Below are 14,424 nucleotides of genomic sequence, written 5' to 3'. Positions count from 1 at the left end.
TTCTTGCATAATTTTTTGGTAAATGAGAAGATCTAGTCTTCTGTTACTAGATTTACAATCTAATGTTTTTTTAAACTAAATTTACAGTACAAGGGCCCTAAAATGATTTTGGGGTTTAATGATAGGAGTAATCGAGGTAACAGGTGAAGGGTTATGAGGGCATTTTCTAGTGCAAATGATGGTTTGATATTGTTGATATTATGTGTATATTTGTCTCATTGTGTTATGGTTAACATATATAGGGAGTATAGGGCAGTAATTATATTAATTGCTATTAAGATAATGGTAATGTTTGATCATGAAATAATATGTAATATTACTACAAATAACTCTGATAGGTTGGTAGTTGGGGGTAGAGCTAAGTTTGTTAGGCTTGCTAATAGTCATCATGTTGAAATTAATGGGAGAAATGTCTGTAAGTCTCAGGCTAGAATTATTGTTTGGCTGTGGATACTTTCATAATTTGAATTTGCTAAGCAGAATAGTGTAGATGATGTGAGGCTGTGAGCAATTATTAGCGTGGTAGCTTCTATATAGTTTCAAGGTGTTGGATAAGAATAGCTACGATAACTAAAGCTATATAACTAACAGAGGAATAGCGATTTTAGGTCTGTTTGGCGTTAAGCAAATTGAACTGGTTATAATTATTCCTCATAAAGAGAGTATGAGGGAGGGATATGATATAAAGTACGTTAATGGATTTAATATTTTTGTAACTAGCAATATACCATAACCTCTGAGTTTTAGCAGTATGGCTGCAAGGTCTATAGACCCTGCAATGGGGGCTTCTACATGTGCTTTAGGTAATCAAAAGTGGAGACCATATAGGGGTATTTTTACTATAAAGGCTGTTATGCATACTAATCATATGAAAACGTTGGATCAGGTGTTGGATATTGCTTGAGTTCAATATTGGATTATTAGAAAATTAATGAGCCTGTGATATTCTGAATATATACTAATGCTACTAAGAGTGAGAGGGACCCTAATAGTGTATAAAATAAGAAATAAAGTCCTGCATTAAGTTGTTCTGTTTGATTGCCCTATTGGGTAATGAAGATAAGTGTTGGGACTAGTGTTGCTTCAAATAAAATGTAAAATAAGATTTGTTCTGTGTGGCAGTAAATGTTATAATTAGGAATATTTGTAGTTTTACTAGCATAGTAATATATAATTTTTTTCCAGGTTAATGATTCTTTGAACAGGTGAAATTGGCTGGCTATTAGTATTAATGGTAAGAGTCATGTTAAAATTAAAAATGGTGCTAATAAGGAGTTGGAGGAAAAACTAGTGAAAAGTTAAGATTTTTGTCGTTGAATTGGTTTAGGAGAAAAAGGCTTATGAAACGAATTAATAGGCTATGTACTGTAGTGTTAATTCAGATTATGTTGCTTTTTGATAGTCATGCTGGTGGTATTAATATAATTGTAGGGATAATAATTTTTAACATTGGAGATGTTTAAGGTTTTGTACTTAATCAGTGCCATATGTGTTTGATACTATTACCAGTAGGGATAGTCTGAGTGCAGCTTTGAAGACGGTGAAGAGTAGCAGAACGATTGGTATTATGCTGGCCAAGGTAAAATTTGTGTTTAGGACTATTAGGGTTGCTATAATAAATAGTGATAATATTATACCTTTTAGGCATAGTAGTGAGGATATTAGGTGAGATTGATATATTAATAACCCTATGAGAGATACTATAAATACTATAACAATATTTATATATACTAAAGGCATTTGGTAATTATGAACTTAATCATATTCTAGAGTCAAAATCATTTATTTTAAACTAATTACCATATTCAGTTCATTCTAGTCCTTTTTGGATTCATTTGTAGTCTAGGCTTGTTGCTAGTAATAAGATTAGGAATAGTGCTATAATGAGTATTGTTTTTAGATTGTTTGAGATGCTTATGGTAGGGGTAAAAGAAGATCAGTTTCTAAGTCGAAAAGGAGAAATGTAGTAGCTACTAGGAAAAATTTTATGGAAAAGAGTAGATGGGCTGATCTTATGGGGGTCAAATCCACACTCACAGGGACTTGCTTTTTCTGTATAAATATTTAATTGAGGGAGTCAAAATGCGACGAATACAAGAAATGAGGCTAGTGCTATATTTGTAATTAATGTCAGTATCATTATTCTTTTTCAGATTATACCAAAACTGATTGGAAGTCAATTGTACTATTTAATACTAAAAGAATAAGATCCTCATCAAAAAATAGATACATAAAGGAATAGTCATAGTACATCTACAGAATGTCAGTATCAGGCAGTGGCTTTGAAGACTAAATGATGATTAGATGTAAAATGATGTTTTAATTGACATAAGAGGCAGACAATAAGGAAGGTAGAGCCAATAATTACATGTAGTCTGTGAAATCCTATAGCTATGAAGAAAGTTGATACATACACTCCATCTGAGATTGTAAAAGATGTTTCATAATATTCTGAGGCTTGTAGAAGTGTAAAAAAACACCGAAAGCAATTGTAATAAAAAGAGTTTAAATTATGTGTTTGCGGTTTCCTTCTATGAGGCTGTACTGGACTCAGGTAATGGATACCCCAGAGGCTAATAGTACAGAGGTATTGATGAGTTGAACTTCTAGTGGATTTAGGGGACAGATGCCTGTTGGTGGTCAGCATCCTCCTAGCTCAGGTGTGGAGGCAAGGCTTGAGTGGTTAAAGAACTTAGAAAAAGCCAGTAAAAAAAGAGGACTTATGAAATAATAGGATTATTCCATATCAAAGTCCTTTTAGAACAATTGGTATATGATGGCCTTGGAAAGTGCTTTCTTGGATGGTGTCTCAACATCATTGATATATTGTTAAGGTATTTGTTAGTGGGCTTGGTGACAATAATGTTGAATTAAAGTGAAATCACATAATTAGGACTGATGTTATTAGGAGGGCTAAAAGAGCTCCTGTGAAGGGTCAGGGACTGGGGTTTACTATATGATATGCATGGGTTTGGTGGGTCATTATGTATTATTATGTAAGTAAAGGCTTCCTAGTAGGATAAATATGTAGGCTTGAATGATGGCAACAGCAAATTTGAGAATGGTGAGGAAGATAAGGATAATAAATGTAATTAAGGCTGTGGCAGTGCTAATATTTAGTAATGTTGGAGTTGCTCTTCCAATTAAATGAATCAACAGGTGTCCTGTGATGTTAGCTGTCAAGTGTACAGCCAGGGTTATTGATTGAATAAATAAACTGATAGTTTCAATGATAACTAGTATGGAAATAAGAGGAACTGGTGTTCCTTGTGGTAGAAAGTGAGCTAGGGATGTTTTTACTTTGTGACAAAAGTCTGTAATTACAGTCCCGGCCCATAGGGGAACTGCCATGCCTAGATTTATTGAGAGTTGTATAGTAGGTGTAAATGAATGTGGTAGTAGTCCTAGTAGATTTGTTGATCTGATAAATGAGTGATATTAGTATTAGTGTTCAGGTCTGTACTTTGTGATTGTGAATAGCTGTTATTTGTTTTGATGTTATTTGAACGAATCACTTTTGAATAGAAGTTATATGCTTGATTAGTCGATTAGGTGTAGGAAATAGAATGCTTGGAAATATGATAATTAAGATAACAACAGGAAGCCCTGTTAATGAAAGAAGCAAATAAATTTTCATTCATTTTATTTCTAAAGGAGTGGGTTGTTTCAGTGTTTTGGTAATATTGATTCTGGGTTTGAATAGTAAATATGTTTTGAAATTTTTAGTTGAAATATAATGAATAGGACTAGAATTATTGATAGGATAGTAATAAATCATGTTGATGTATCTAGTTGTGGCATATCATTAAGGGGAGGATTAACTCCCAAGCTTTAACTTAAAAGGTTAACGTTATTTAGCTTCTTAACGTATTTATAGTATTGATGCAGATAATTTCTCAAAGTATTTTAGTGGTACTAATTCAAGGACGATGGGCATAAAGCTAATCATTTCTCAAAGTATTTTAGTGGTACTAATTCAAGGACGATGGGCATAAAGCTATGACCCACAAATTTCTGAGCATTGTCCGTAATATAGACCTGGTCATGCTTCCTGGAATGGCATCTGTTTTTAGGCCTAGTGAAGGTATAGCTCATGAGTGTAAAACATCTTTTGAGGAGATTAGTATTCGGATTGTTATTTCTATAGGAACAACTACTCTGCTATCTACTTCTAATGGTCATAATTCTCCTGGTTTTAGATCTGATGTAGGAATTATATAGAAGTCAAAGTTTAAGTCTTCATAGTCTGTATATTCATAGCTTCAGTATCATTGGTGTCCTATGGTTTTTAGTTAGAGAGGGACTATTAATTTTATCCATCATGTAAAGAATTCATAATGATGGTAAGGCAATTAAAATTATGATAATAGCTGGTAAAATTGTTCAGATAGTGTTTAATTCTTGTGCATCTATTGTGCTTGTATGTGTTAATTTAGTTGTTATTATAAGTGAAATAATGTAAAGAACAAGAGAGCTAATTAAAAATATGATTATTAATGTATGATTATGAAAGTGTAGAAGTTCTTCTATAATGGGTGATGTTGCATCTTTAAATCCTAGTTGGAGGGAATATGCCATGGAAATATATAGGACTTTCACCTATAATTTAACTTTGACAAACTTATGTAAAATTGTACTAATGACTCATTTATTGAAAAAGACATAATGGTTATGCTGTTGGCTTGAAACCAGTAGAAGAGGGTTCGAGTCCATCCTTTCTTCACTATTTTAAATTGACATAAATGGGTTCTTCAAATGTGTGATATGGTGGAGGGCATCCAGTATAGTTACTCTAAATTTGTAGTAGTTAATCCTACTGTTAAGACTTCTCATTTTGATGCAAATGCCTCTCAAATTATGAAAATTGTTAATATTACTGCTATTAGTGAAATAGAGGAGCCTATTGATGAAACACTATTTCATGTTGTGTAGGCATCAAGGTAGTCAGAATATTGTTGTGGTATTCCAGATAGACCTGGAAATGTTGTGGGAAGAAGGTTATATTTACACCTACAAATATAATTACAGAGTGACCTTTTGCTCATGACTCATTGAGTTTATAACCTGAAAATAGTGGGATTAAATGTACGAAGCCTCCTATAACAGTGAATACTGCTTCTGTTGATAATACAGAGTGGAAGTGTGCAACTACATAATATGTATTGTGAAGGACAATATTTAGGGTTGAATTAACTAAAACAATTACTGTTAGTCCTTCTACTGTGAAAAGGAAAAGGAAGCCAAGAGCTCATATTATGACAGGGGATCATTTGATATTACCTCCGTGAAGTGTTACTAGTCAGCTAAATATTTTACTCATATAGGAATGGCAAAAATTATAGTAGCTGTTGTAAAATATGCTTGTGTATCAACATCTATTCCTACTGTAAACATATGGTGGACTCCCATGGTAAACCCTATGAAGCTGATTGACATTAAGACTCAAACTATACCTATATACCCAAAAGGTTCTTTTTTTCCTGACAATATGTGGAATTATTCCAAATCCAGGCAAAATAAGAATATAAACTTCAGGGTGTCCGAAGAATCAACATAAGTGTTGATATAAGATTGGATCACCTCTCCCTGTGTCTAGGTTTCGGTCTGTTAATAGTATAGTAATTCTGGCTGCTAAAACTGGTAGTGATAGTAATACAGCTGTAATTAGAATGGATCATACAAATAGTGGTGTTTGGTATTGGGACAGAGTGGGTGGTTTTATATTAATAATTGTAGTAATAAACTTAATAGCACCTAAGATTGAGGAAACACCTGCTAAATGTAGGGAAGAAATGGTAAGGTCAACGGAAGCTCCTGCATGGGCTAGGTTTCCAGCTAAATGTGGATATATGGTTCAGCCTGTACCGGTGCCAGGTTCAACTATTGATGATGCGAGTAATAGTATGAAAGAATATGGAAGGTATCAGACGCTTATATTATTTATGCAGGGGAAGGCTATATGGGGTGCTCCAATTATGAATGGGACTAGTCAATCTCCCAAACCGCCAGTTATAATAGGCATGACTACAAAAAAGATTATTAAAGCTGCGTGGGCTGTTACAACTACATTGCAAATTTGATCATCTCCAAGTAATGTTCCGGGTTGACCTAATTCAACATGAATTAATAGGCTTAGAGTAGTGCCTGCTATTCCGGCTCAAGCAGCAAATAATAAATATGAAATACTAATATCTTTGTGGTTGGTTGAGAATAATCAGCGGTTCATGAGCACAGGTAAAATGGTTAAGTAAGCATTAGACTGTAAATCTAAAGACAGGGGTTAAGTCCTCTTTTTGTCATGTCCTGTGGTCAGTCTAACATACTGAATTGCAAAGAAGCAGCTTCAATTCTGCCCGGACATCTTCTGCCTGTTTTTCCCTGACCATGGGGGAGGTAGATTGAAGCCAGCTGACTAGAGTATTTGGCCTTAACTAAAATTTCCTGGGAAATGTGAGCCCACCAATCTAGTGAGGATTTAGCTTAATTACAGTGTTTGATTTGCATTCAATTGATGTAAGATATAGTCTTACCATCCTTATTAAACAAGAATTAAGTAAATTATACTTATTTAGGGTTTTGAAGGCTTTTGGTCTATACTAACCTAAATTCCTAGTCCATTACTGAAAAGACTGGTGTAAGTGGTAATAGCATTGTAGATATAATGATTACTGTTGGTAGGAAGATCATTTGTTTTGTGAAATCAAATTGTCATTTTATTTTTATGTTGTTGGTGGAGGGAAATATAGTCAGTGCTGTGGAGTATGTGAGTCATATGAAGAAATACAGATTAAGTAACGTCATAATACCTATTAATGTAGGTAAAATAATGTTATTTTTTGTTCTTTCTTGAATGATTATTTATTTTGGTATAAAGCCTGATAGTGGTGGAAGACCTGCTGATAATAGGGTGATTAGAATAAAGGTCGTGAATGGGCATTTTATTTCATGTCTGTGATAGTGATAGTGTAGTGGTGGCTGAGCTATAAATAAATAGTATAAATATGGTAAACATTATTATGATATAGGTTAGTAGATTTAGGATTGTTATAGTTGGATTATACAATATAATAGCTTATTATAGTTATTCACGCAATATGGGTGACTGATGAGTAGGCTATGATTTTTCGTAATTGGGTTTATTTAGTCTGCCTCATCCTCCAATTATAATTGATAATATAGATACAGATAGTATTAAACTTAGGTTAATGGATGGTGAAATTTGGTATAATACTGATGGGGTGCGAGTTTTGTCATGTTAATAAAATTAAGCCTGCTATTAATGAGATGCCTTGTGTGACTTCAGATAGTCAGAAGTGGAATGGAGATAGCCCTAGTTTTATGATTAGGGCTATTGTTATTACTGTTGATGCTGCTGAGTTAAAGATTTTTGTAATAGTTCATTGGCCGGAATATAATAGGTTAATTATAACCACTATTCTAAGTAATAATGATGTGGTGGCTTGTATCAGAAAATGTTTAATAGATGCTTCCATGACTCATGGGTTGAATTTTTTTATTTTAATGGGAATAATGGTTAGTATACTTATTTCAACTCCGATTCAGATAAGTATTCAGTGTTAACTGGTAACTACATTTATGTTATTCCTGAGATAATGGTTGTTATGATGATAATAAGAATAACAGGATTTACTAGTAGGGGAAGGATATAAACCAACATTTTCGGAGTAGAGTTGATCATATCAGAATCAAGGATAGAATGCTCAAATTCATAAGAAGGAAATTGTTGATAGTAGTGTTTTGATAATGAAGTTGGTTGTGTATAGTTCTGATGTGTGGAGGTTGTGCAGGGCTCCTAGAAAGAGGATTGTTGGGAAAATATTTGTTATGATGTTGTTGGCATATTCTGCTAAGAAAAATATAGTGAAAGAGCCTACTGCATATTCTACATTGAAGCCCAATATGAGTTCAGATTCTCCTTCTGTTAAGTTGAAGGGGGCTTGATTGGTTTCTGCTAGGGTAGAAATAAATCATATTATGGCCAGTGGTCATGCTGGGAAGATTATTTATAAATGTTCCCGTGTTGTGATGAGGGTTGAGAGGGTAAAGGATCCGTTTATTCGAAGGATTGACAGGAGAATGCTTGTTAGTGTTACTTCATAAGAGATTGTTGGTGCTACTGCTCATAGGGCTCCAGTTAGTGCATATTTTGAATTGGAAGCTCATCCAGATCGTAGGATGGAGTAGACAGCTAGGCTTGGCATAGCTAGTATAAAAAATACCCCTAAGTTTATATCAGTAAGGAGGTAGGGTATGGGTAGGGGAATTCATATGCTTAGGGCTAAAGTTAAGGCTAGAATGGCTGTGATAAGAAAAATGGAAATAGAAGATGTAGCTGGCTGTAGTGGCTCTTTGATGAATAATTTAATTGCATCAGAGATAAGTTATAGTAGGCCATATGTTCCAAAGATATTTGGTCCTTTTCGAAGTTGCATAGCCTAGAATATTTCATTCAGTTAATGTTAGGAGTGCTACAGCTAGAAGAATAATGATAATGGTATAAAGATATTAATTATAAACTTTTTTTAGGGAGAGGATTTGAACCTCTGGTTATAAATTTTTAAGTTTTACGCAATTACTAGATTCTACCACCCTAACAAACCCTGTTCTTGGGTAATGTTTTCTATATGTTAAGATTATATCATTAACTGATTTTAAGGTGCTTTTAAAAGGTAGGCCTCATTTCTCTTGTCCTTTTGTACTGGGAGAAATATGTAATAGATAGAAACCTACCTGGATTGCTCTGGTCTGAACTCAGATGACATAGGACTTTAATTGTTGAACAAATGAACCTTCTTTTTTTTTTTTGCAGTATGTGGGCCTCTCACTGCTGTGGCCTCTCCCGTTGCGGAGCACACGCTCCGGACGCGCAGGTTCAGCGGCCATGGCTCACGGGCCCAGCCGCTCCGCAGCATGTGGGATCCTCCCGGACCGGGGCACGAACCCGCGTCCCCTGCATCGGCAGGCGGACTCTCAACCACTGCGCCACCAGGGAAGCCCACAAATGAAACTTTAATAGCGGTTACACCATTGGGGTATCCTGACCCAACATCGAGGTCGCAAATCCTATTGTCAACATGAACTCTCGAATAGGATTGTGCTGTTGTCCCTAGGGTAACTTGTTCCATTGATCAAAATATTTGGATCAATAAGTGATAATGTGTTTTGACTAGTAGGTCTAGATTTTAATCATGAGGAAGCTTTTTTGTTCTGCAAAGTCACCTCAACCAAAACTGTCAGACCCTCATGAAAATTATATTATTCCTCGGTGGTTAAGTTATATTTATTTGGGTTAATTAATTAAACCTCCATAGGGTCTTCTCGTCTTATTTTTTTACTCCTACTTCTTCACAGGAAGGTCGATTTCACTGATTGAAAGTAAGAGACAGTAAAACTTTTGTGTGGCCATTCATACAAGTCCTTATTTAGAGAACAAATGATTATGCTGCTCGGGCAGGATACCACAGCTGCTTAACAGTTATCACCGAGCAGTCAGTGCCTCTAGTTATGCTAGAGGTGATGTTTTTGGTAAACAGGAGGGTTTATGTTTGCTGAGTTCCTTTTACTTTTTTTAATCTTTCCCTGGGTGCATACCTGTGCTGGGTTAACAGTGTACTTAATAAATAATTTAGTGTTGAATTGTGTTTATTTGCTGTTAACTATCAGTAATATTATCAGTTACCTTTGTTTTGGATATTAAATCCAAAAAATAATCACAAAGACTGATGTTAAGGAGAGTGCTACCTTTGTTTACTTCTAGGAGTTTTATGGTTTCAGGTCTTACATTTAAGTTTTTAAGCCAATGTGAGTTAATTTTTGTAAATGGTGTAAGATAGGCATCCAGTTTTATTCTTTTGCAGTGGCTGTCCAATTTTCCCAGCATCATTTATTGAAGGGACTGTCCTCTTCCCACTGTAGATTCTTAGTTCTTTGCTTGTAAATTAATTGACCACATATGTGTGCACTTAACTGCTGGGCTCTCTGTACTGTTCCACTGAGGTATGTGTTTGTTTTTATGCCAACATCAAACTTTTTTGATTACTATAACTTCACAGTCTAGTTTGAAATCAGCATGATGCCTCCAGCTTTGCTCTTGCTCAAGATTGCTTTGGATATTTGGGGGTCTTCTGTGGTTCTATACCACTTTTATGATTTTTTTCTATTTCTGTGAAAAATGCCACTGGAATTTTTATAGGGATTGCAATGTCTCTATAGATTTCTTGGAGTAGTATGGACATTTTAACCATATTAATTCTTCAAATCCATGAGCATAGAATATCTTTTTATTTATTTGTATTTTCTTCAATTTTTCTTCATCGATGTTTTGCAGTTTTCAGTGTAAAAATTTTCACCTCCTTGGTTAAATTTATTCTTGAGTTTTTTTTCCTTTTTAATGATATTTTAAATGGGATTGCTTTCTTAATATCTTTCTGATAGTTCATTGTTAGTGTATAGAAATGCACCAGATTTTTACAGACTGATTTTTATATCCTGAAATTTATTTAGTTCTTGCATTTTTTTTGGAGGTGGAATCTTTTGGATTTTCTATATATAAGATCAGCAAATAGTGACAGTTTTACTTCTTCCTGTGTGAGTTGTATGCCTTTTATTTCTTTTTCTTGCTAATTGCTCTGGCTAGGACTTCCAGTACTATGTTGAATAAGACTGGTGGGAGTAGTCATCCTTGTTTTTTCCTGATCTTGGAGGAAAAGGTTTCAGGTTTTCACCAGTGTGATGTTAGCTGTGGGCTTGTAACTGATAGGTATGTCCTTATTGCTATGTACATATATGGCCTTTTATGCTGTGGTTTGTTCCCTTTATATCCACCTTATTAAGAGTTTTTATCATAAATGGATGTCGAATTTTGTCAAATGCTTTTCATTAATATGATGTACTACATTGATTTGTGAATGTTCAACGATCGTTGAATCTCTGGAATAAGTTGCACTTGATCATGGTGAATGATTCTTTTAATAGTGAATTCGGTTTGCTGATATTTTGAGGATTTTTGCATCTATGTTCATCAGTGATTGTAGTCTGTAGTTTTCTTGCGGTGTCCTTGTCTGGTTTTGGTATCACGGTAATGCTAGCCTTCTAAAAAGAGTTTGGAAGTGTTTCCTTTTCTGTTTTTTTCGAAGGGTTTGAGGAAGATTGGTATTCATTAAATATTTGGTAGAATTCACCAATGAAGCTGTCTGGTCTTTGACTTTTGTTTGTTGGGAGGTTTTGGATTACTGATTCAATCTCCTAACTAGTAATTGTTCTATTCAGATTTTCTATTTCTTCACAATTCAGTCTTGGTAGTTTTTATGTTTCTAGGAATTTATCCATTTCTTCTAGGTTGCCTAACTCAATGGTGTGTACTTCTTCACAGCAGTCTCCTGCAATCCTTTATAGTTCTGTGTTATGCATTGTAATGTCTTTGATTTCTGATTTTGAGTCCTCTTTTTTCTTGGTGAGTCTAGCTAAATATTTGTAATTTTTTTTTTTATATCTTCAAAGAACCTGCTCTTAGTTTCATTGATTTTTTTTTCTATTGTCTTTTTAGTCTCCATTTGTTTCTATTCTGATCTTTATTTCCTTCCTTCTGCTAACGCTGGGTTTTAAGTGTTTTTTTTTCTAGTTCCTTGAGTAGTAAGTTAGGTTTTTTTTTTATTTGAGATATTTGATTCTTGATGTAGGTATTTATGGCTATGAACTTCTCCCTTAGAACTTCTTTTGCTGTATCCCATAAGATTTGGTTTGTTGTATTTCCATTTTCATTTGTTCAAGTTTTTTTTTTGACTGCATTGTGTCTTCATTGCTGTGTACAGGCTTTCTCTAGCTGCGGCAAGTGGGGACTACTCCTCATTGCAGTGTGCGGCTTCTCATTGTGGTGGCTTCTCTTGTTGTGGAGCACAGGCTTTAGGCATGTGGGCATTAGTAGTTATGGCACATGGGCTCAGTAGTGGCTCGTGGGCTCTAGAGCGCAGGCTCAGTAGTTGTGGCATACAGGTTTAGTTGCTCTGTGACATGTGGGATCTTCCCTTGTCCCCTGCTCTGGCAGGAAGATTCTTAACCACTGCACCACCAAGGAAGTCCCCAAGGTATTTTTTGATTATTTTTTGGACCCATTGATTATTCAGTAGCATATTGTTGAATTTCTACTTCTTTGTGAATTTTCCAGTATTCTTTAGTAATTGATATTTAGTTTCATATCATTGTGGTTAAACAGATGTTTGATATGATTTCAGTCTTCTTAAATTTATTAAGACTTGTTTTGTGGCCCACCATACGATCTATCCTAGAGAATCTTCCATGTGCACTTGAAAAGACTCTATAATCTTTCGGGTAGAATTTTCTTTATATACCTGTTAAGTCCATCTGGTCTAATGTGTCGTTTAGGGCTGATGTTTCTTATTTATCTTCCGACTGGGACAATTTATCCAATGATGAAAGTGGGGCTTTAAAGTCCCATACTACTATTGTATTGCATGGCTTATTCATTTAGGTCTATAAATATTTGCTTCACATATTTAGGTGTTCCTATGTTGGGTACATGAATATTTACAAATGTTATATTACCTTGTTGATTGAACTGTTTTCATTATGTAATGCCCTTCTTTGTCTCTTGTTACAGTCCTTGTTTTAAAGTCTATTTTGTCTGATATAAGTATACTTACCCTAGCTTTCTTTTAGTTTCCATTTGCATGGAATATCTTTTTCCATCCCTTTACTGTGTATGCCCTTGTGTCTTTTGTAGCCAGCCTGCAGATGGTTCTTTTAAATTTTTATTTTATCCCTTCAGGCACTCCATGTCTTTTGAGTGGAGAATTTAATATATTTATTTTAAAGTACTTATTGATAGATAGGTACTTATTGCCATTTTTATTGTTTCTGGCTGTTTGTATTTCTTCTGTTCTTCTCTTGCTCTCTTCCTTTGTGATATTATGACTTTCTGAAGTGGTGTTTTGTATGTCTTTAGCTTTCTCTTTTGTGTAGCTACTGTAGGTTTTTGCCTTGTGGTTACCATGAGGCTTTAATAAAACAACTTACATTTATAACAGTCTAATTTAAGTTCTTAACAACTTAAGTTCAAATGCATCTAAAGCTCTACATTTTAATCTCCCCCCTGCCTCATTTTATGTTCTTGATGTCATATTTTATATTTTTATCTTATGTATCCCTTTCCTAATTATTGTAGTTATAGTTATTTTATTACTTTTGTCTTCTAACCTTCATACTAGCTTTACAAGTGATTAATTCACCATTTTACATTAGATTATTTCTAATTTTACTATATATTTACAGTGAGATTACTTCATATCTTTTCCTGTTACTAATTAGTGCCCTTTCTTTTCAGCTTAAAGAAGTCCCCTTAACATTTCTTTTAAGGACAGTTTAGTTATGATGAACATTTTTAGATTTTGCTATCTTGCCTTCAATTCTGAATGATAACTTTGCTGGGTAGAGTATTCTTAGTTTGAATATATTGTGCCACTTTCTTCTAGCCCGCAAAGTTTCTGCTGAAAAATCTGATAGTCTTAGGGGGGTTTCCTTTATGTAACAAATTGATTTTCTCTTGCTGCTTTTAAGATTCTCCCTTTGTCTTTACTTTAGACATTCTAATTATGTGTCATGGTGTGGGTCTGTTTTGGGTTCATTTTACTTGCAATTTTCTGGATTCCTGGATCTAGATGTCTGTTTCTTTTCCCAGGTTAGGGAAGTTTGGGGCCATTATTTTTTCAAATAAATTTTCTGACACCTTTCTCTCTTCTCTTCTGGGGCCCCTATAATATGAATATTGGTATGCTCAATGTTGTTCTTTAAGTCCCTTAAGCTATCTTTACTTTTTGTCATCATTTCCTTTTGCTGCTCTGATTAGATAGTTTCACTGCCCTGTCTTTGAGTTGACTGATCCTTTCTTTAGCTTCATGTAGTCTGCTATTGAAATTTTCTAGTGTAGTTTTCAGTTCATTTATTAGATTCTTCTGTTCTATGACTACTATTTGGTACTTTCTTATATTTTCTATTCCTTTGTTGAAATTCTCACTGTGTTCATTCTTCTGAGTTTGTTGAACATCTTTATGACCATTATTTTGAATTCTTTATCAGGCAAATCAGTTATATTTGTTTCATTAAGAACTTGTTCTTAGGTGTGTTCTGCCTTTTAGAACACATTTTTCTGTTTCTTCTTTTTCCTTGACCCTCTGTGTTAGTTTCTATGTATTAGATAAAACACCCACCTCTCTCAGTCTTGAAGGAGTGTCCTCATGTAGGAGATGAACCTTATCGTTCAACCCTGCCCTGGCTCTTGGTTGCCTTTTTTGATTGTTCAAGCAGATTATTTTATTCTTAGTGACTCCCAGTAGTTGAGGCTGTCAGTGTCCTAAAGGGGAATAGCTCAGTCAGTACATAGATTCAAGC

The sequence above is a fragment of the Tursiops truncatus genome, chromosome 3 (genome assembly GCF_011762595.2).
Source record: "Tursiops truncatus isolate mTurTru1 chromosome 3, mTurTru1.mat.Y, whole genome shotgun sequence".
Classification (NCBI taxonomy): domain Eukaryota; kingdom Metazoa; phylum Chordata; class Mammalia; order Artiodactyla; family Delphinidae; genus Tursiops; species Tursiops truncatus.
Note: the sequence above shows the minus strand (reverse complement) of the source record.